Source organism: Lygodium microphyllum, chromosome 26 (genome assembly GCF_053477565.2).
Source record: "Lygodium microphyllum isolate KBCC chromosome 26, Lygodium_microphyllum_v1.1.10, whole genome shotgun sequence".
NCBI classification, from domain to species: Eukaryota; Viridiplantae; Streptophyta; class Polypodiopsida; order Schizaeales; family Lygodiaceae; genus Lygodium; species Lygodium microphyllum.
In genome coordinates, this window is record NC_141160.1 from 51189481 (window position 1) to 51212986 (window position 23506).

The following is a 23506-nucleotide window of genomic DNA, read 5'->3' on the forward strand; positions in this document are numbered from 1 at the left end:
TTCGGGGCAGTTTTGATGTCTCCAAAGTCACAACTACTATCAAAGGGGTAGGTGAGATGGGAGATGTTATAACTATTGACTTGCAAGCAAACATCAACAGCATCGTGGGGAGGAGGGTAATAAAAGTTGGCAGAAGCTCAGGGCTAACAGAAGAAAGCATCATGGCAAATGCCTTTGAGTACAATGACGAGAAGAGCAATTGCTTTTTCACTGATTTTCTGATTGTGGGCGAGAACCAGCAGGCATTTGACATGCAGGGAGACAGTGGTAGCCTGGTACTGATGCAGGGAGACAGTGACAGTGACAGTGACAGTGACAGACAGTGACAGTGATAGTGACAGTGACAGTGACAGTGAGACAGTGAGACAGTGAGACAGTGACAGTGACAATGGCATTTGACATGCAGGGAGACATGAATATGTACTTGGAATGGGCAGAGATTAATGATGCATTTGCTTACCTTTCCAATTCAACATCTTAACTTTGCAAGAATGTAGTGTAGCTCCTGAAGCGATTTTACTCTGTGCCTTAGAAGTATTTTGTTAACTAACTTGTGGGGTATAATTGCTGGTGGAGATGGTATAACTAACTTGTTAACTAATGAAGATGTAGATGATTCTGACCAACCACCACAAGATCACTATGGCAACCGGTCTCTTGGCCTTCGAGCACAAGTCCAGGCCTGCCAGCAATGGCTACACCTTCCTCGACAACAACGACACCCACAGTCACAACATCGTCAATGGATCATCAGATTGTGACGAGGAGGATAGATTGGATGAAGAATCAGATGCAGCAGCTATTAGGAAATGCGTTGAAATTCAGCAAGCCATATCCATAAGAGCCACATCGTTTTTGCTAACAGAGTACAAGTATTTGGTTTATTTCATGGGCATATTTGCTGCTGTCATTTTCTTGTTCCTGGGATCTGTGAAGGGGTTCAGTACTAAGCCCCAGCCTTGCAGATACGATCCAAAGCAGGAATGTGCCCCAGCTCTCTTTACAACAATTTTCACTACAGTTGCATTTATATTGGGAGCTTTGACGGAGCTTTGATGTCCATAGTGTCGAGATTTTTGGGCATGATGATTGCAACATATGCGAATGCTCGCACAACTTTGGAAGCCAGAAAATGGATAGGAAAAGTATTCAAAATCGCCTTCCAATCAGGTTCGGTGATGGGTTTCTTACTTGTTGCTAATGGCCTCATAGTTTTATACATCACTATAAAACTGTTCCAACTTTATTACAAGGATGATTGGGAGGGCCTTTTTGAGGCCATCACTGGCTATGGGCTTGGATGCTCATCTGTGGCTCTATTTGAAAGGGTTGGAGGTGGAATCTATACCAAAACTGCAGATGTTGGAGCAGATCTTGTTGGAAAAGTAGAAAGGAATATCCCAGAGGACGATCCGCGAAATCCAGCGATCATTGTTGACAATGTGGGTGATAATGTGGGAGATATTGCTGGAATGGGTTCAGATTTGTTTGGCTCCTTTGCTAAAACTTCTTGCGCAGCTCTTGTTGTGGCTTCCATGTCATCATTTGGCACAAATCATGACTTCACTGCTATGTGCTTTCCTCTACTCATTAGCTCTATGGGCATTCTGGTGTGCCTCATCACAACCTTGTTCGCAACTAATGTGTTCGAGATCTCAAATCTAAGGGATATTGAATCTACACTGAAGAGACAGTTACTGATATCCACCATCTTAATGACATTCGGTGCAGCTTTTGTTTGTTGGTTGGCACTACCATCCACGTTTTACATATATGATCCTAACGGTGGTGCAAAGATGGTTCAAAATTGGAAACTATTTTTTTACGTTGGAGTAGGGCTTTGGGCAGGGTTGGTAATTGGCTACGTTACAGAGTATTTCACCAGCAATACATACAGACCAGTCCAGGATGTTGCTGATTCTTGCAGGACAGGAGCTGCTACCAATGTCATCTTTGGTTTGGCCCTTGGCTACAAGTCTGTAATTGTTCCAATATTTGCTATTGCTATTGCCATCTATGTCAGCCATACCCTAGCAGCCATGTACGGGATCACAGTTGTAGCTCTTGGAATGCTTTGTACCATTGCCACCTGTCTAGCCATAGATGCATATGGTTCCATAAGTGATAATGCTGGTATCGCAACCGGTCTCTGGATGACCATGATACTTCTTACACATCTCTCCACAAGAAGCGCAGCCGCAGTATAGACTATGAGGCCGCGAAGGCTTTCAAGATGGACAAATTCCTCAACCATAGGACTTCTTCAAAGTCCAGCTTGCGGCATCAATAGCCCCTAGTTGACAGCACTTTGAGGGAGCGCTTTCTCAGATTGGTCTCCGTGATCCGCACTTTGGGGGAGCGCTTTCTCAGATTAGAAGAGATGAAACTGCAGATGCAGAGAGAGTCTGAGCGATTTTGTGATGATCTGGAGGCCAGGCGTACAAAGATGTTCCTAGAGTCCCAGAAGCAGATTGCTGAGATGTTTGCTTGGGCTCTGAGTAGCACTAAGAAAATTGATGAGCTCTTACTAATGATTGTCGGTAGTTTGTTCATCATTTGATTATTCTAAATGTTTCTTTCTTCCAACTGATTTTTGGCTCTTCATGCTACGTTTCATATCATTTCATCTATATTACAGCTAATGCGTTGAAATTATTCAACGCTTTGTTTATAAGAAATGTTTCGAGCTCATGGGATGATATTTCATTTCATTCTTATTCCAGCTGTTGAAATGTTCCAGCTGATGTTTCATTATTATTCCAGCTGTTGAGTTGTTCTAGCTGATGTTTCATTGTTTCCAGTTGTTGTTTGTCTATTTTCAGTTGATTCATCTGTTCAAGCTTATGTTTATTCTACTTGATGTTTTATCTATTCTAGCTAAGGAGCTGATGTTGCAACTAATGTGTGCTCACTTGATGCACTTATGGGGTTCCACTTTCGGTGTCCCGTGTCTCTCTTCTCTTCTCTCTTCCTCCGTTCCTCGTCTCCCTCGTGCACTGTTCAACAGGAAGTCTGTAAGATGCTTCAAACTAGAAGGAGAAGTTGGTGAGCCCATAAAAGTATGAACAATGAATTCCTTGTTTTCACCTGCTTAATTTACTATTAGATGGTGTAAAGAACAGGGCAAAAAAGGTATGCGTGTTTTGATGTTTTGATGTTTTACAAATGCGTGTTTTGATGTTTTACAAATGTCTCTTACGTTTCTAAACTTTGGTTTATTATGTGTACATAAAGGTAACAAAATCACAAATGATGGTACAAGAGATAGTGGAACAATGAAAGCTAAGGAGGTCATTGGCCCTAATATCTCTTCAAATCACGATACAGGTATATGTCTTTATTTCTACTAAACTTTGAAAATTAAAATTTGTACATATTTTACATCTTGCTTTATTAGGTGATTCGTTTTGAGATTAACTAGCTTTAGTTAGTCTCTTTGTCTAATTTAAAATGTTCATAGTTATTCATATTTTCAAACTTTGAGTAATTGTGTGTATATATATAAATATAGATTAAAGAACAACAAAAGGTGGGAAAAGAGGTAATGTAAGAAAGGGAGATCAGGAGGTTACTTGCAATAATGTTTCTTCAAGTCAAGATGCAGGTATCAACTTTAAGGATAAAAAACTTGTACAAATTTGGTGACCCAAATTGATACAAAATATCTAATTACTTTCTTTTGTGTTATTGAAATTTTTCATAACCTTGTATTATTGTGAGCTTTGGTTAACTCTATGTATATATAGGTAAACAAGTTACTAAAGATGACACAAGAGACAATGCAAGAAAGGAAGACATTGAGATTGCTTGCCTTAACACTTCTTCAAGCCAAGAATCAGGTATTACCAGCTTTCTTATGTTGATAATGAGTCATTTTTTGAAATGGTTATACTAACTAATGATATTTGATCACTTGAGTATCAATAGGAGTGATACGCATACCATCATATGATGATATCTATCGGCCACCCATGTTGAAATTTAGAGAAGAGGGTAGAAAAACATTTATTACTTTGCAACATATTGGAGATTTAAGGGATAAAACAATTAAGACACACATGTTGCTTAATTAGGTTTTAGTTCTATGCTCCTTTAAAATTATTTTCATTTTTCTTTTGGTTGCTAGAAGTAGATGTTGATGTCTTAATTTGTTTAATCTATTTTGATCATTAGATGTATGTTATTGATCCTTACTTAGAAATGATGACATTCTCTATATAATTTTCTAGTTAAAAATTTATTGTGCAATTTCTTGTTTGATATTAGCATGTCTAAGAGGAAGGGCAAAGTAGATAAAGTGATAAGGAAAAAAGAGAATTTCCACAGAATTCCCTAGTTGAAAGTACATATAAGTAGGGAATGTTAAAAATAGGAAAAATGAGAGATTTCCTAGTGAGAGTACCTAGGGAATCACCTCTAGAAAATTTTTCCTATATATGAAATATTTCCTATATAGGAATTATTCCCTACATAGAAAATTTTGTATTTTCCTATGTAGGAAATATTTCCTACATAGGAAAGGTTTTATGTGATTCCCTACTTATTCTCACTAGGAAATGTCCCATTTTCCCTAGTTTTTACTTTCCCCACTTATATGTATTTTCAACTAGGGAATTATATGGGGAATTCCCTTTTTTTCCTATATGGGGATCGATTGAAAGTTCCTTGTGAAAGGAGCTAGAGTCAATGACAAAGATTCTACGATAATCCGAGGATGCTACAGCAACAGACGAGATGAGACTCTGGCGAGATCGGGATGAAGTAAGGAATTGATGTTTCAAAGCATAAAGAGACCTTGAAAGGATGGATGCTGCTATGGTGAAGCCGAAGACAAGAACGTGACCATGATGGTAAGCTCTGCTGAAGGATGCATGGTGTCGATGTGGAACGAAGAACGCAGATGCCACTGTGACATTATCTCCAAATTTCGCATGCAGTACGATGCAAAGTGATGACACGAGAATCAAAGGAGGATGAAAAGGTCGTAGAACGTGATCTGTAGACGCGACGTAGGAGAAAAGAAGCTAGTGGGTTTGCAGGAAGGAGATGTGACAAAGCTGTTGAGGGTGACGAAGACAAAGAGGAAGAAGAACAAAGTTGTAGATGATGAAACTAAACTCAAAAGGCGATGGCAGAAGCATTAACAGCCAAGAGCTTCTTTGCAGAGTTGCTGGGAAAGTTCAAGTTTTGCATGGGGACTGAATTGCTTTGCTTTCCATTGCGTCATCTTCTTCAGCCTGTGCTCCTCCTCATAAAAATAAAGCCAAAAACAAAGCCGACTCCGTCATAGCCAGGTTCTCCACTAAAACCATCGTAATTGTCGTCAACTTCCATTTAAAGCGGTCATGGACATCTCATCTTCAAGCTGGGAGGAATCGACAAGTGTGTGATCAAAAAGATGCTAAGATGAACAGGAGGGCCCCTTTGATGACAAATGTGGTGTACGACAGAATCTCAAATTTCCCTTCTAACCTTCTATTGATGGAAAACAAAGTCTATATTTTCTATATTTTCCTTAACACGCCCATATTCAGATGTTGAGTCTTTGAAGATTAAAAAAAAGAGAGAAAATTGAAGAACACTTCAATCTATACAATTGCAGACTACCAAAAGATATTATTGAGATGCTTGTATGCTATGGGTTACATTTCTATGTCCAAAAAGTATTGAGATAAACAATATATTCATTCACATTATTAGATCGAATGAGAAACCTATTCATTATTTTACTCCATGTATTCATCTTGACTTGATGACTTAATATTATCTTTTGCTCCCATCTCACTTAGCATCCCTGTGAGACGAGCAACTTCACGAACCTTCGCGCAAATCTTGTGTGACATCTGGTGAACCCGATGTGAAAGTATCGCTTCTAATTGCCGAGATGGGAGATTATTCAAATTATACCCCACTCACTTCATCATCGAGTACTTCTTTCTTTTCAACTGACGAAATGAAGAATTTATTGCAAATAGTACCTTCGACTATTATGATGCAGAATCAACAGATGTAGTTATCTATATAGTAGTAGCAGTAGCTACATCAACAACAATTGGATCAATAGAGGATGCTACATCAAGAACAAGAGTATACACATGGAGCAACCAAAGCAATCGAGGCCATGGTAAGTGAACGTAAATTATTTGATGGCTGAAATGTCTCAGCTTATCTTAAAAATTTTGAAAGCCAGATGCACTTTTTTGGAGTTCCTACCAACTGGAGCAATTATTTCTTACGGCTTGTCATGCCTGCTTTGCGGGTTAGAGTGACTGATTTATTTGTGCAAGATTCAAACTGGAATGTCTTCAAGAATGTGCTGAAAGATGAATATTTCCTAGAGGATTATGACATTGCTACTCATAAGACGTTCAAAGAGTGGGTCTATTAGCCCAACAAAGGACTTGTTGCTTTCGAGTTATTGCGGGAGTTTGAAGAACACTACAACCAATTGGATACACTTGAACAAAGAACCCTAAACTCGAAGAAAGTGGAGTTACTCTTGTAGGTGTCTGATCTTGCACTTCAGGACGAGTTGGGAGAGCTTCTTGAAGACTGAACGTAGACTATGGGATTGAAGCCAGATTGGCAAGATGCTGCTGATGCTGTTTCCACAAAGATGAAGAGGCATAGATGGAAGGCTCCCTTACAAAACGGTATGCAAACACCTCTAACAATGACTTCTCCTATCTCTACTTCTCCCACTTCTCCTACAGCTCCTTCCACTTCTTCTACCTCCCATCCCATGTCTATGCCTATGCCTATGCCTATTCTTGTGGCAGTTGTCAGGCCATCTGCCAAACCAACAGTCGAAGACATGGTGGAATAAATTTCAAAGAACCTGAAGGATCTTCAGATAAACATGGCCAAAAGAGATCAGCATCCACTAAACCCAGCTCCAATTTTTGTTCCCACTTCTTCTACTCCTATTAACTCTTCCAGAAATGATTTGTTTGCCGATGCATATGGTGCGATAGTCCACACCATGAGTGCAAGGACTGTCAAGACTTCGAAGAGGCAAAAAGACAAAGTTGATGAAGAAGGAGGTTGTTGATGAAGCTCCACAAAGGCTATGCAAGGTGTCAAGTCGAAGGGAAAAGAAGACGATAGCACGAGGATGGAAGCAGAAGACCGAAACGCCTATTGTCATGCAGACAAAGAATGGACGAAGCATATGCCATGCTAAGAAAAAGCATCAAACACGATAGTCAATCGCAGATGAAGGGGGCGCAGTGCTGGAGTCAATGACAAAGATTCTATGATAATCGGAGGATGTTGCGGCAACAAACGCGATGAGACTTTGGGGAGCTCGAGATGAAGTAAGGAATCGACGTTGCAAAGCATAAAGAGAGTTAGATGGACACTGCTGCGGTGAAGCCGAAGACAAGAACATGACCACGATAGTAAGCTTTGTTGAAGGATGCATGGTGTTAACGTGGAATGAAGAACGCAGACACCTCTGTGATGTTATCTCCAAATTCCACACACAGTACGACATAGAGTGATGACAGAAGAATCAAAGGAGGACGAAAAGCTCGCAAAAGGTGATATGTAGACGTGATGTAGAAGAAGAAGAAGAGGCTGGTAGGTATGCAGGAAGGTGATGCAACGAAGCTACTGAGAGTGAGGAAGACAAAGAGGAAGAATAACGAAGCTGTAGATGAAGAAACCGAACTCAAAAGGTGACGGCCGAAGCATCAACAACCAAGAGCTTCTTTGCAGAATTGCTGGGAAAGTTCAAGCTTTGCACGGGGACTGAATTGCTTTGCTTTCCATCGCATCATCTTCTTCAGCCCCTACTCCTCGTCATAAAAAGAAAGCCGACTCCGTCATAGCCAGGTTCTCCACCAAAACCACCGTAACTATCATCAACTTCCATTTAAAGCGGTTATGGACATCTCATCTTCAAGTTGGGAGGAATCAACAAGTGTGTGATCAAAAAGATGCTGAGATGAACAAGAGGACCCCTTTGATGACAAACGTGACATACGACGGAATCGCAGATTTCCCTTCCAACCTTCTATTGATGGAAAACAAAGTCTATATTTTTCTTAGCATGCCTATATTCAGGTGTTGAGTCTTTGAAGATTAAAAAAAAGAGAAATTTGAAGAACACTTCCATATATACAATTGTAGACTACCAAAGGATATTATTGAGATGCTTGTATGCTATGGGTTACATTTCTATGTCCCAAAAGTATTGAGATAAACAATATATTCATTCACATTGTTAGATCGAATGAGAAACCTATTCATTATTTTACTCCATGTATTCATCTTGACTTGACGACTTAACATTATCTTTTGCTCCCATCTCGCTAGCGTCCCTGTGACGAGCGACTTCACAAAGCCCCATGCGAATCCCATGCGCAACGTAGCGAGCGCCGGAAGATCCCCAAGAACAAAAGAACTCTACTTAAGCTCATAAAACAAGAAATAAGATTTGCACCACATGAAGAAAAGAGACAAATTGGGTTCAATCTCCTCCCATGCCTTGTGTGAGCGCTTCACAAGGCATATATTTATAAATTTATTCATCTCAAAGCTAAAAAATAGCCTTATTTTATAATTAGCATGCTTTAGCTTTTGTGTTTGCTTTTGTCCAAATAAAGAATAAAGCAATTTGGCAGCCCAAAAGTTGGGTTGTGCCAAAATACAATGTCTAATAATGAAATATTTAAATCGAGTACCCATGCGCATACAAAATAATAAACATTTGTCAAGTGCTTCAATAAATAAGCGCTTCTAAATAAATATTAGTGCCACGCCTTTAATGATAAGACACACGCCCATAAAAAATGATAATTTCTTCTAGGTAATTTGAATACACGCTATCGCCTAGTGCTTCCCAATGCCACCGCTCCATGCTCTACACATCAACTGAAGTATTCACAATTGTTAGAAAATAATAAAAGCAAACCAACAAAAGTGAATATCTAGCAGTCTTCGGCTACAAAATAAATAAATAGGTTGAAACTTTGTCCTAACCTGAATTTAATAAGAGTACACTCTAAACTCATAAACGTCCATTAATTTAAATATGTATTTTGTGGAATCACCCACGTACACATTAAATTAACATGACACCTGAAAATGACAGGTGTCCCCATCAACTTCTTACATGAGGAATGCACCTTGTGTACGAGCCCTGGAAAATAAATATAGTTTTACAAAATCCATAGTAAAACCTCATAGAATCCACTGTGGAATAAAAAACTCATGGAATCCACCATGGAATATGCCTCCTGGCATCATACCCTCAGGTGGGATAACAATTATCCTAAATTGCTATTAGCTCAATGTGGAGTGAATAGTGAGGGGTAAGCACTTAGGCCACGGGCATGCATCCATTGGGCCTCTTCAACAGGATGATTTTTAGACTTAACAAAATATGTAGAGTTACTACGACGAGTTCTAATGGTCATAAAGTCAGTATCTAAAATAAATTTAGGTTTAAGGATTTCAGTTTCTTCTTCTAATAAAGGAGGGTTTTCAAAGATAGGGTGAACTAGTAATTGGCCTCTAAAATGTCATAACAAAATTATATGAAAGTATTGTGGATTTTCTAGTGTTGGGGTGATTCTAATTTACATGCATTGTCATTGATTTTGTGAATAGTCTTGAAATGTCCATAAAATCTAGGGGCTAACTTAACAACAAGGTGTTTCTCAACACTTTGTAACCTTCTCTTTTCAATGTGTAACCAAACATAATCATCAACTTTGAAACTCATAGCTTTTCTTTTCTTATTAGCTTGTTTCGTGTATGATTGCTGGGATTTCACAATCATGTCTTTAACTTCAGCAAAAATAGTAGCATGCATATTGGCAATGTCATCAGTAGCTTTAACTTTGTTTGATAACGATGTAATAGGTGTAGGCAATCTATGTCTATAAATGATTTCAAAAGGTGCTTTTTGTGTAGTTGTATGTGCTGTATTATTGTATGCAAATTGAAGTAAATGAAAGTGTGTATCCCATATTTGTGGTTTTGAAATTATGTATGCATGCAAAATATCTAAAATTGTACTGTAAGATCGCTTTTGTTTGCCCATTTTTTAAAGGATGAAATGCAGATGAGAAATCAATCTTAGTACCTAAATCAGTAAATAGAGTTATCCAAAATTTATTGCAAAATCTAGAATCATGATCAGAAATAATAACTTTTGGCAAACCATGGTTCGTAAAAATAGTCTTAAAAAACAATTATGCAGCTTGAGATGCAGTTAATGTTTTCTTGCATAGAATGAAATATGCTTGTTTACTAAATCAATCTACAATATTCCAAATCATATCATGATTAACTTGGGTGTTAGGCAAACTAGTTATAAAATCCATTGAAATATGTTTCCATGGTCGTTCAGGAATTGGTAAAGGTATTTATAAACCATATTGCTTACCGTGGTGTTGCTTGACTCTTTAACAAATTAAACACTCGGATACAATGCTAGAAACATCAGATTTCATTTTTGGCCAGTAAAAATCTTCAAACAATGTACGTAAAGTAGAAATAATACCTCTATGGCCTTGATATGGGGACAATGAGTTTTGTGCAAACACAAATGATCTAAATGGTATAGTTACACACAACCTGTTCTCATATAATATAAATCCTTCAAAATAAGACAATGAATCTATTGGAATCCAGTTATTAGCAACTAATTTATTCAATCAGCTTGAAAACTAGGGACTTAATCATAGATATCTTTCATAGGAATAAGGGAATCAAAAGATATAACGGAGATATTATGGATAGTTGGTCTTCTACTTAAGGCATCGGCAACCACTACAAGGATTTGAGCTAGTAGCGACGCCGATTAGCGATGGAAGATAGCGGCGTTGCTATTGGCGTTGCTACTAGCGTCGCTATTTGCGACGCAAATAGCGACGCTCCACAGGGAAAAAAAGCGGCCGAAACCGAGCGCAGTTTTCATTTCGCGTTTGCGGCTTGTGTGTTTTGAGAGCGAGAGCGAGGGAGAGAGCGACCGTCATGAGAGAAGGAGAGAAAGAAGACTTGCCGCCGCGGCCGCCGCCACGACCGTTGTTCGCGAAGGAGAGGAGGAGCCTTCATTGCAAAGAGGAGCCGCCTCACGCTCGCCATATCTCATCGGTGAGTCTCCATCTCTCTTTCTTTTGCTTGTTTAAGGTTTAAATCACTTTCTCTTTTGCTTGTTTAGGAGAGAAAATGAGAGAGAAAGAGAGAGAGAGGGAGAGAGAGGGAGAGAAAGAGAAAGAGAGGGAGAGAGAGAGGGAGAGGGAGAGGGAGAGGGAGAGGGAGGGAGAGTGCATTCTCTCCCTTTTTGCTTGTTTAATGTTTGAATCACTTTCTTTTTTGCTTGTTTAGGAGAGGAAATGAGAGAGAAAGAGAGAAAGAGGGGGAGAGGGAGAGAGAGGGAGAGAAAGAGAGGGAGAGGGAGGGGAAGGAAATGAGAGAGGGAGAGAAAGAGAAAGAGAGGGAGAGGGAGAGGGAGAGGGAGGGAGAGTGCATTCTCTCTCTCCCTCTCCCTTTTGCTTATTAAATGTTTAAATCACTTTCTTTTTTTCTTGTTTAGGAGAGGAAATGAGAGAGAAGGAGAGAAAGAGAGGGAGAGGGAGAGGGAGAGAGAGAGAGAGAGAAAGAGAGGGAGAGGGAGAGGGAGAGGGAGGGAGAGTGCATTCTCTCTCTCCCTCTCCCTTTTGCTTTTGGAGAGTGTTAAGATATATTGTGAGAGGGAGAGGAAATACGAGAGAAAGAGAAAGAGAGGGAGGGAGAGGGAGAGAAAGAGAAAGATAACATATATTGGAATGATAGCATATCCATGATTATGGTAATGGTATCCACTTTACTTTTTTTTATGGGTACCATTACATCGACTCCTTAAGAGGGCTAAAAATTAGTCATACCATTTATAAGTCTAATTAGGAGATTTAAGATGCAGGATAATAGACTTATCGATAATGGTATGCAATGTGCTTTGCCATGGGCCACGTACATTGGTGACTCTTTAAGATGGCTTAAAATTGGTCATGTCCTTCATAATGTCCAAGTAGGGGATCTAATTGTGATATGCATAATTCATTGTTTTTGTATTAACTTTATAGGCATAACAAATTAGAAATCATGCCAACTAGTCAACGGAAGGACTAAAAGAAAATGATACCCTAGCTAATGGTCATTACGGTACTTCATCAAAATGAACCAAAAAGTATTGTTATAGAAGAAGAATCCCTTAAATTGAGTATAGGATATTTTCTCTCAGGTCTTATGACTATGAGTAGAATTGATTTAAATAAATTTTATTACTATAGTTGATAAATTTCATAGATGGCATTAATTTTAATACGCGATCCTAGGACAAAAAAACCACATTTCTAAGATGCTTTTTGTTGAGACAGATTTATTATTAGACTAAGAGATCCTCAATGATGCTCATAAATGGATTACTTATACTCAAAGCCCTCTAGTCTAGTTTTTTACAATAACGAATAATTATCTACCGGGACAAACAAATCCTTGAGCATGATACAGGGCCGAGATATAACATCAATAAATCTCTCAACAACTATGTACAATGCAAGATTTATGGTCAACTTGCAACTTGACGTACATCTCCATAAAGCTATCCATTTAAGCCTCGTTTGCTGTAATGTAGATAAGATGGAAAACGAGGAAGGTCTTATTGTTCAAGATCGCGAGACGTATCTTAATCAGCATGTCCCATGTCCTTGCTCTCAATGCAATGGGGCAATTAGACGAAAATGCCGATTGTCTATAGAACACGTACGACGATTTGGCGAGTTTCAATCTGAGATCATTGATCAGGCGATTGCAGATTTTCAGCAAACGATAATTTGAAGTTAATATTAATTATGCATTGTACTCGCAATCTAATTGAAAACCATACACAATAAGATTGGGTCTTGTTGGCAAATTTTCTATCCAAGGGGGTGATGTCTCGAGGAGTGCACCCTTTGCAACCAATTAGAAGAGTTTGTGGACATGCGATGAATGGATTGCAGGAGCCAATCCACCACTCGCAAGGCCCATCTATACCGTTAATGCCAGAGGAGACAGACAACCTTCCTGACCTACCTACAATCTTGGAGCCTGAGATGGAGGCAATGATCGATGCATTGATTCCCATTGATGTCAAGAAATATGACCCACTTAGAGAGGAAGCATCCATACCATTATATGATGGGTACCGAGTATCTCGGTTGAAGACATTGCTTGCACTCTTAAGTGTGCAAGCAAAATATGGTTGGAGCGATATGAGTGTGACAGAGTTATTCAGGTACCTTGCACATAGGCTTCATTGATTTTTTTTTTGACAGTATTATTGCAAACATTTGTGCTTTTTCAAGGTGATTTATGATTTTTTTCAGGTTATTGAAATATTATATATTACCACCTACTGCAAATACCATGCTTGAGTCTCGTAATGATGCACGACATGTTTTATGGAAGCTTGGCATGGACTACAATAACATCCATGCATGTATCAACGACTACATACTGTTTCGAGATGAATACGAGACTATGGAGACATGTCCAAAGTGTGGTGCTCACAGGTATCGACAGGACTTGCAAGGGCAAACCATCCCTCAAAAAGTTCTCAGACACTTTCCGCTCATCCCCCGCATAAACCATATGTTTCGCACGTCCGGCATGGCAAGCTTGATAACGTGGCATGTGCAGAATAGGTCCACGGATGGAGTTCAACGAATATCAACGAATTCGTGCGCATAGAGCCACATTGACTCTACCTTCCCAGGCTTTGCGCGAGAGCCAAGGAATCTTCGGCTCGATCTCGCCATGGATAGTGTGAACCCATTCGGTTCGCGCTCGACTTCTTACAGTGTGTGGCCTATAGTGCTTGTCAACTATAACATCCCTCCATGGCTTTCTACGAAGAAAGGACATCTCATCCTTAGCTTGCTCGTCCCGGGCCGTTACAAAGTAAAAAATATGGACGTGTATCTTTGTCCATTAGTCGATGAGCTTAAGATTTTGTGGGAGGAGGGGGTCACTGTGCAAGACATGAGCACGCTCGATGGTCGATGGCGGTCAGCCAACATTCGAGCCATTCTCATGTGGACGATGCATGACTTTGCAGGATTGGGAGAGTGCTCAGGTGAGCACACCTCCATTCTCGCTGGTAATATCTATATTTTATCTCATTCAATCAAGTATTCACTAGGTCATGGCTCGCCTTACAGGTTTGGTTACCTCAGGTTATCATGCATGTCCATTGTGTGGGCCATAGTTAGACTCCCGAAGGTCACGAACCATGAAGAAGATGGTATATCAAGGACACGCCGCTTTCTTGCCCGAGGATCATGAACTCAGGGAAGGTTTTCTTGGACGACCTCCAACACGTATGAACGCCGCAAGCTAGTACGAGCTGAAAATGGTAAACCCAGAATCACATCCAAATGGAATGCGATGGTTCTCAGTTTTCTACAAGTTGCCATATTGGAACCACTTATAGGTCAACCACTTGTTGGATCCCATGCATATTTTCAAGAATGTGGGCAGCTTGCTATGGGACCACATCACAGGAAAGAGAGACACTATAGGGTTACGAATGGATTTGAAGAAGGTAGGTAAGATGGAGGCACTTTGGCCGCAGTCGAGTGCTGAAGGGGGAGTGCAGCTTCCTCGCGCTCCTTGGGTTTTGTCCACCAAAGAAGAGCGCATTGTGAAGCAAGTAATCAAGTCTATCCACACTCCGACGGGTATGATGCGTTCTCTCAGGTCCGCATTTTCTAAAGATGACCAATTGTCGGGGCTAAAATCCCATGATTGGCATAAGATATGTCAGGTTTGTGAATAGAATGGATTGTAATTAGCGTGGGCATTTTGCAATTTGAAAAGTGGCCATTATTCATAATGCTTTCTCACTTGTGGCAGTTTGTCCTACCGATCGCGATCGCATGATGCTTTACTCTAGAAATTCGCGGGGCCATTTACAAGTTGTCGACTTTGGTGCAATGGATCTCACAGAAAGAGATTAAGACGTCCTCTATTCATTAGGAGAAATATGGACTCTCTTTTTTGCCCCTTAAGGAGTGAATAAACAAATATAGGCCTAACCAATGAGAGAGCTGGGATTCCAGATTCATGTAACATGAATCTTCTAGCCATATCTTGGACCAAATCTTCCCTCAGCAATAAAATAAGGGAAAAGGGGAGTACAAAGCTGTCACTTCTTGGAAGTTTGTGCCTTGAATTTTCATTTTCTTATTTTTTATGTTTGACTTTTCTTTTCTCCCCTTTTCAGTTTCCCCCTCTTTTTTAGGAGGAACTCAAATTTGTCATGTCTCTTTCCCCGCTTCTTCTTTCCTGACGAAATTTTACAGCCTCACTGTTTCTTGCCCTGTCTGTAACCCTGTAAAATTTCATTTGCTTTGCACAAGCACAGAGAGAGTTTCATGTGTTTTATGAGAGCAGAGCTTGTTTTACCAAAGCCCTAAGATTCTCTTCACAAAACTCTACAGGTATATTTTTCTCTTCCATAGATGTTCTATGGTAAAGTTTTATCTCGTTTGGAGAAAACCTGTGCAAGTTATGTGCATTCTCTGACATGTAATTTCTTTTGTTTTGATGCTCTAGGAGTCTCTTACAGTCAAGAATAGTGATATTTTGAATACTCAACTTCTTCTTCAACATCTTAGGGTTTCTCTGTAAACAAAGTTACAGGTATATTGTCTTGTTTTTTTGTTGCTCCTCTGTTAAATTTTATCTCGTTTAGACAAAATGTATACAAGTTACATGCATACTGAGCTTTCCTTTGTTTTTTTACTCCAAGAATCTCCGAGGGTGAAGAACAATGATTTATTAAGAACTCAACTTCTACAACATCTTTGGGATTTTGAACACTCAACTTCTTCTTCAACATCTTAGGGTTTCTCTGTAAACAAAGTTACAGGTATATTGTCTTGTTTTTTTTTTGCTCCACTGTTAAATTTTATCTCGTTTAGACAAAATGTATACAAGTTACATGCATACTGAGCTTTCCTTTGTTTTTTTACTCCAAGAATCTCCGAGGGTGAAGAACAATGATTTATTAAGAACTCAACTTCTACAACATCTTTGGGATTTTTTGCAGAGAAAGCCACAGGTATATTGCCATTTTTTACTACTGTTCCATGGTTAAATTTCAACGCATTTGGACAAATCCTATATAAGTTATATGTATGCGTTGACCCAATATTTCTTTTGTTTTTGTACTACAGGAATCTGTTCAGTGAAGGAACAATGGTCTTGCTATAAGTCAACTTCTTGTTCAACATATCTAGGGATCTTTGTGAAAGAAATTACAGGTACAATGTTTCTTTTTTAAATTGATCCATTTAAATTTAATTTCATTTGGAGAGAACATTTGCAAATTATACACATGTTGATAGGTAACTTTTGTATTTGGTTGCAGTGGAGGTCTTCAATAGGAAAGATAATGGCGGTAATTGGATTTGTGATAAGTATTATAAGTTGGATTGGATTTTGATGCACCCAAGTACTCGAGGGAGTTTCAAGGTCAAGCGCAAGGATGTTGCAAACCCTAGCAAACATTGGAAAGGTAGAATTTTAGGGTTCAGAAAAGTGTTTAATGGCACAAGTGCAGTAACAGAAGTGTTGATTCAACATGTTTATACGCATAAACAAATCTCTGTACACGACGAGAACAACATTGCAAATTATAAACAAAACAGTAAGTTGTTAAATTTTATCATTGATTATTCTTTTGTATCAGAGTTGTTTTTAAAAGTCTTTGCAGTATTCTAATTCAGTCTTGTTTGATTGACAGCTCTATATCCATCGACTTTGCATGAATGGCAGAATGTGGAATGTTTAAGCGGCAAGATACATGTTTGGCATGAAGAGATAGGTTCTTTGATCTATGATAATACCTCTACAAGTCAACTTGCCACTCAAAATATCTTTTTTTATAATTCATTGTATGTGGTAGAAAGCCAGAGATTGCAGCATGTCCCATTGCCGCCACTGTCTAGTGGTGAATGGTTCATTGGTAGCTTGGAGTTGTCAGGAGCTTGCAAGTCGAAGATAAAATCTGACATCAATAGTGCTATGAAACCCACCACAGGCTCCAAAGATGTGCATCTTAGTTGGTTTATTCCATTCTCATTGTTTGCACATTTGTTTGGTTCATATGATGTTTTGAAGAAAACAAAGATTACTTATCAATGCAAGTGTCCATCCGAGGAATGGATGAGTCAGCTATTGGGTGAGTCTTGGGAAGTCAAAAGAACACATTTTGATGAGACGATTGAGTGCAGGGTCAACCAATCTGATATTACATTCAGGTAAAACTTTTTTACTACTTTGTATACCTTGATTTAATTGACATAGGTCTCGCTTAGATGAATTGTTATGTTAGTCGCATTGATTACTTACCATTATTTTTGTTTTTATTACAGGTATTTCATTGCTAGACAAACTCTGTGCATTCGCTTTGGATATAGAAGATGGTGACTTTTGCGAGGGGAGTGGATCAGCTTGGATCAAGATATCCGAGATGACACACATACAGCGCTCGTAGATGTGGTAATCTTGTGGAGTGGTCATAATCCTTTCGTAGTCAGTGCAGAGAGTCATTGGCCCATTTATTTTCTGAGACAAGAAATCCAATTAATGTTCAGTGAGCCCCTCTACAACTTCTACTTCAAGTTAGATAATAGAAAAGTCAGGACTCGTAGTGAGCAATCCATGACATGTAAACAATGTGCTTCTCCACATATCCTTGAGATAGTAGAATCCTTGTAAAAAAACTTTATAAAGAGCGAATACATACCTTTTTTGAACTTCTGAGTACTTTAAATTTTAGTTTACTGTGATCCAAGCGTGCGATAATACATACTGTAATTACTCAATCGTGCAGTTAAAAATCATAATTAAATTGCAGGTTAGAGGTCTATAATCTAGAGAATATTGTCTTTGCACAATGATATATTGTAGCGCATCTCTGCTGCTCGTTTCTTACATTTTAATATTAAATTGGATCCAAAGGGAATTTCAAGGCCTTTTAGATTTATTTTCTTTAAAAAATTATATATTTTCTCTCGTTAGACTTGAATATACTCAGCGACCCAAACATATTCGAGGATATAATAATGTAGAACGAAGCGTTTGTCTGTATGAGTAATTTTAACAGTGACTTTAAAGTACTGAAATAAAGAAACTAAGGTAAGAGTTTTAATTTGAAACTTTAGAGTTAATAACTTTATAAAGAACCTTTATTTAAAACCCTAGACACATAAAAGCTATAACTCCAAACTCATTTTCACTTTCATTCTCCACTTCCCTACACTTGTGCTCTCATTCCTTCTCTCTTTGTGTGCCATGGCTACCACTCCCGCCTTCGCCGCATGGATCAGTTCCACATGCTACGTGCACATAGGGGACCAGATATACCCTAGGTTTTGCGTGACCTTGAGTCTAGAGAGCTCGCTTTCCGCTGTAGACCCTGACTCTAGTATACTAGCATCGTTTTGTGATGCAGTGAACCCTCTCACTTGCTCTATTCCCGACTTCACTCTCAGGTGGGTTCCCATGGATTTTTTGTATAGTTTGTGTGCCGGATCCAGCCATGCAAAGGTGATAAGTCGAGCCCTGGTGCATGTGGGGCAACATCTCCGCGCTAGAGCAGTGCCCACCTCGTCACAGGACCACGTCACGATGGATCTCATTGAGAGGGATGCCGCCTTTGCCATATATGTTATGTGCACTGAGGTGCAAGAGGACAGTGACGAGGACATCGACGCACCCTCTCGGCTACTATTAGAGTACTTTGAGAGGGAGCTTGAGGAGATCACTCTCGATCTGAGTGTTGAGGCAGCACAGAGAATGGCCATTGTGCACCCACCTCCTTGCCCTGATGAGATGCCCACGAACGAAGAGCCACCCCTCTCTTCTCTCCATGCTATCACCATCGAGGGGGTGGAATATCTACTCATGCAGGATGTGCTAGAGTTGTTGGAGCTTAGGGAAGAAGAACTATACTGTATCATGGTGCGTGATACACCTAGTGATTTCATAGATTTTGATTTACAGGATGCTCCACCACATGTTGATGAGGTGGCTCATTATGATGGCACGAGCATCGATGACATCTCTGCCATTGTGAGCATCCAGGAGCAGATTGAGGATGCGGTGCCACAGTATCAGATCTCTGATGAGGAGTTCGAGCGGTTGCAAGAAAGCCTTTTTGGTCCTCGACCCGACTATGCAGTGCCTACCCAGGAGAGAGACGAGGGCAGCCCAGTGGCAGGAGCAGACCTGGATGCTCCATTACAGCGGCAGATAGATGATGCAGAGAAGGTAATGTTCTCGGTTTCATATGAAACTTAACCAGTAGGGCCTCTAGGGCATCGGGAGCACACACATGTGTTTTTGTCAGGATCAGGCCCCCAGATGTGCCCTGGCCGAAGGCTCGCGTCTGGGGGCCTGAATCTGCACATGTGTTTTTGTCGGGATCGGGCCCCCAGATGTGCCCTGGCCGGAGGCTCGCGTCTGGGGGCCTGAATCCCCCCAGACGCGAGCCTCCGGCCAGGGCACATCTGGGGGCCCGATCCCGACAAAAACACATGTGTGTGCTCCCGATGCCCTAGAGGCCCTACTGGTTAAGTTTCATATGAATATGATTTATATATCTTCAGCACACTCCATGCATAGTGAGTCTGATACTGAACTTGTGTGTTGCAGGAGATTGTCTATATAGATGAGTTTTCATCTAGGCAGGGTGGCCGATCTGGTAGCCAAGGAAGGGTGCAAGACTCGGCATTGAAGGAGTACGTTGGGCAGCTTGTCAACGACATTATTGTATTTCATAAGACATGCTCCCCTGCTTTTGCCGAGAACTTCTTGAAGTTGAGGGCACTAACAAAGGCTGGGCCCTTCAAGACCATCCCGACCAACTCCAGCCTGGAGAAAGTAGTGTTGCTTCGACGTTCGAAGCTTCTCTACTTATTCACGAGTACTAGGTCTGGCCCACTTTTCTCCATGGTGGCCCGTGGCATGGTTGCCGGTGTTGAAGACCCCACTGTCATTAGACAGGAACTATTGGGGCAAAATGTATTGTTGCCTATGATCAAGAATAGCTCTGACCATGGGGAGCCTAGCTCCAAGAAGCCTAGGAGAGAATAGATGTACTTATTGCCTACTGATATCGCATCACTGATGTACTGCACTTTGTAATCTTCTCTTCAAGTAATGAAAACTGATGTTTGTTGGATTCGCATGCAATGTAGTTTGTGATACGTGTCATTTACTGTTTTTTTTAACTTGAATATTACGTTTATTTGTCGAATTTATACGTAGCACGATTCGTACCCTAAATTTAATACACAATACTTTATCGAAATCGTGCGCAACATGTATTTGTTCGAACGCATGTAACGATAACTCAACGTCGTAAATAAAATAAATATCAAGCGACTAAACAAAAATAAGACGCGCCAAAAACTTTGTATTTGTATTAATAACAATTTTACATGGGGTCCATTACAACTAAGGCTTTACAAAATGTCTTCAAAAGCTACATTCCATGTGCTTTTGAGTTTGTACACCTCTATCCTTGCTGACCTCCGCGAGGACTATCTTTGCATCACCGAAAGAACCTGACTATCCGCAGATCCCTGTCGGTGATAGTGACCCTCCTTGCATGCACCGCTGCATAGATTGAGTCTCCAAATAAGTCGATGAGGTAGGCTTCAGCAGCTTCTTGTAGTGTGAGGAGGGCCTGGGCAGTCCAGCGATCCGATTGTTTCGCGTGTGATGTATCTGGAAACTGGTTCCTGTTGTTCCTGATCAGTATGCCCTCCATGATCTCCCGCACCAACTTCTGGAATGGAGGCTTCGGTATCAGGAGGTGAGTGGTCTTCTGGTAGTGGTGGATCTCGCGAAGAGCCACTGTGCCTGGCTTCCATCGATGCTTGCGATGCTGGCGTCGTGGTGGTGGTGGTGGAGCTGGAGGACGTGGCTGCCGTATGGAATTTCCAGGGGGGTATCTCCGGGCCGCTTGCTTGGTGCGTACCATGTCTTCTAGGAGAGAGAACTCATAACTCAAAAGTGAAATGTGTAAAATGAGGTGAAACTTTGAACTTATAGCCAAACTTTTCAAAAACCCTAAAATTTCAATTAATGAATCCACGCTTAGGAAAAATATCACCAGTGCTCCGATTCACATGAAATTTTACCTGTAGGCTCCTCAAGGACACATCAACCACCCAAAATTTTTTGGCCCCAACAGAAGCCTCTGGATCACCTGTCCGGAGGCTCGCGTCTGGGGCCCTGAATCCCCAGATTTCAGGGCCCCAGACGCGAGCCTCCGAACAGGTGACCCATAGGCTTCTGACGGGGCCAAATTTCTAATATAAATGAGTTTTTCTAATGCCCAGCATGAGGGTGAAGTTTCACCAGATTCCGATTTATAAATTTGATGGTTCAATCTTTTTTTGAAAATGTGTTAACTGCATTATACTGCACTGATAATGTATTGTCAACCTCGCAACTGTAGATTAAATGTATTGATAATGAGTGTGCGCAATTGCAGATTAAATGTATTGTCAACCTCGCAATGCGAAACATTGGAAACTTAAAAATTGACAAAAAATAAATCATGGGTAAAATGGAATATCGCATCGGATATACTGTTGCCAAACCACTAAATATAGTAAGGATATAGTGCATCGGCCCATGTACAACTGATCACCGACGTGTACGTGGTCGCACATTGAATTTATCCTCAACAAAACTACTTACAAAATTGGAAACTTGAAAATTCACACAATGCGAAACATGGTCAAAATAGAATATCACATATTGGATTTAGCATTGCGAAACTATGAAATACACGGTAGATAGTGCATCGCACCAAGTACAACTAGAGCTAGGGAAAATTTAGCTCCATTTTGCAGGCCACTACTATCAAATACTTGAAGGTCTACTGGAAAGATAACCCAAAACTAAGCTCCTTACAATCTACAACCAAACCTGAGCTAAAAACATAGATCCAATTACAAGGTAGCTTCTCAAAGCATATTGTTGACATTAAGATTAAATGCATCCTTGTTATTGTGGAGCACCCTGTTGTCCTGCCTTGGCAAGCCATTCTTTCTTTCCATATTTCCCTTTCTTCCTAGTTTGCATGCAGTATATGCACGGAAATTTTGCATTTGCTGCATTTGATAAACCAAACATACACTTCAATGTTTTTAAATCACCTGCAAGATGCCATTCAACTTGATAGTCCCCAAACCCCTCAACGTGTAAAACTGCTCCATTATTTTGCTGTTGAATAACACTAGGTATATTAGTGAGGTTAAAAAAAACTTTAAGTACTTCATGGTCCTCCTTTGGTACTTCAAATGCTGCAAGCCACCATATTTCATTCTCCGATTGTACACTGAAGTATAAAGGATTTTTTTCATCGATGTTGGGATCCAATGCTCGATTCATAAGTGTTATACTCACACGCTCAAGTTTTTGCCCCTTGATAATCTCACTCTCATCAAGTTTGAGGACAAACTTAAGCTTGCCTCTACATTCTTCCATAGACATATTGTAAAGCTTGACCATAGCAATCTGAACCCTACATATATCCAATACAAAGTTGTTGGATGCATTCAATACAAAGGCAACTTCTTTGGAACCATACTTCAATATGTGTGTGTGTTCCAGATGCGTAGGCTCACCAATTAGTTCTAAAACTTTCTCATTTAGTTGTTTTCGAGCCTTCTTCACGTGAAATGGTTTTGGCAGAGGCATTACTCGCTTAGTATTGAAGACTTGCTTAAAACCTGTATCCAATTGTTGATAGAGCATACTATATGACTCAGAACTCATTCCCACCTTGTCACATAATCCCTGAGCATCTGTAGCAGTAAACAAGTTGCTCACATCCCTAAGACGTTCACTAGCAACACCATCCACAATGTCCCTGAATTTACGATTTTCCAATGCTTTTTTGACCATATTCTTGCTAAGGACTTTGGCAATAGTATCATTCTCTGCATGAGGAAACATATTTCTCATTGTAGTAGATTGAGCCTATTATATTGTCCACTTCCTTTGGCTAATTGGCCAATTGGTTTAACGGATCGGATGCGCCGACGTGCCTCTTTGGTTTTCAAAGTGGGCCCAATCTCCAAAGTTTTTGTGAGCTTCCTCTCTATGTTTCGATTCTCCTTCTCCAAGTCATTGACTTTAGACTATAACTCCATATTCTGCACGTGTGTAGCATGCATAGCATCTTCAATGACAGACATTGCTTGTTGTAGGTTCTGGTTCTCTCTATCCTTCTCAGCCAATAATCTATCCTTTTCCATCAAAGACTGCATATTCCCTTGTAATCTTGTCTGCATATTTGTCAAGGTTTGATGAGCCCCTGCTAATCCTTGTGTGACAAGTCTGCATGTGTATCCATACAATCCTTCATTGCCTTCACAAGCAAACTTTACAAATGATGTAAGCCCTTCAAATTGTGGTGGCCTTCGAGTGAGTGGATCGGGTG

The 23506-nt window shown here is 40.2% G+C and overlaps 1 pseudogene; it reads left to right on the forward strand.

Moving 5' to 3' along the window:
* Positions 1-642: 642 nt before the first annotated feature.
* LOC148013256 (pyrophosphate-energized vacuolar membrane proton pump 1 pseudogene) lies at positions 643-2207 on the forward strand (annotated as a pseudogene).
* The last annotated feature ends 21299 nt before the right edge of the window (positions 2208-23506 follow it).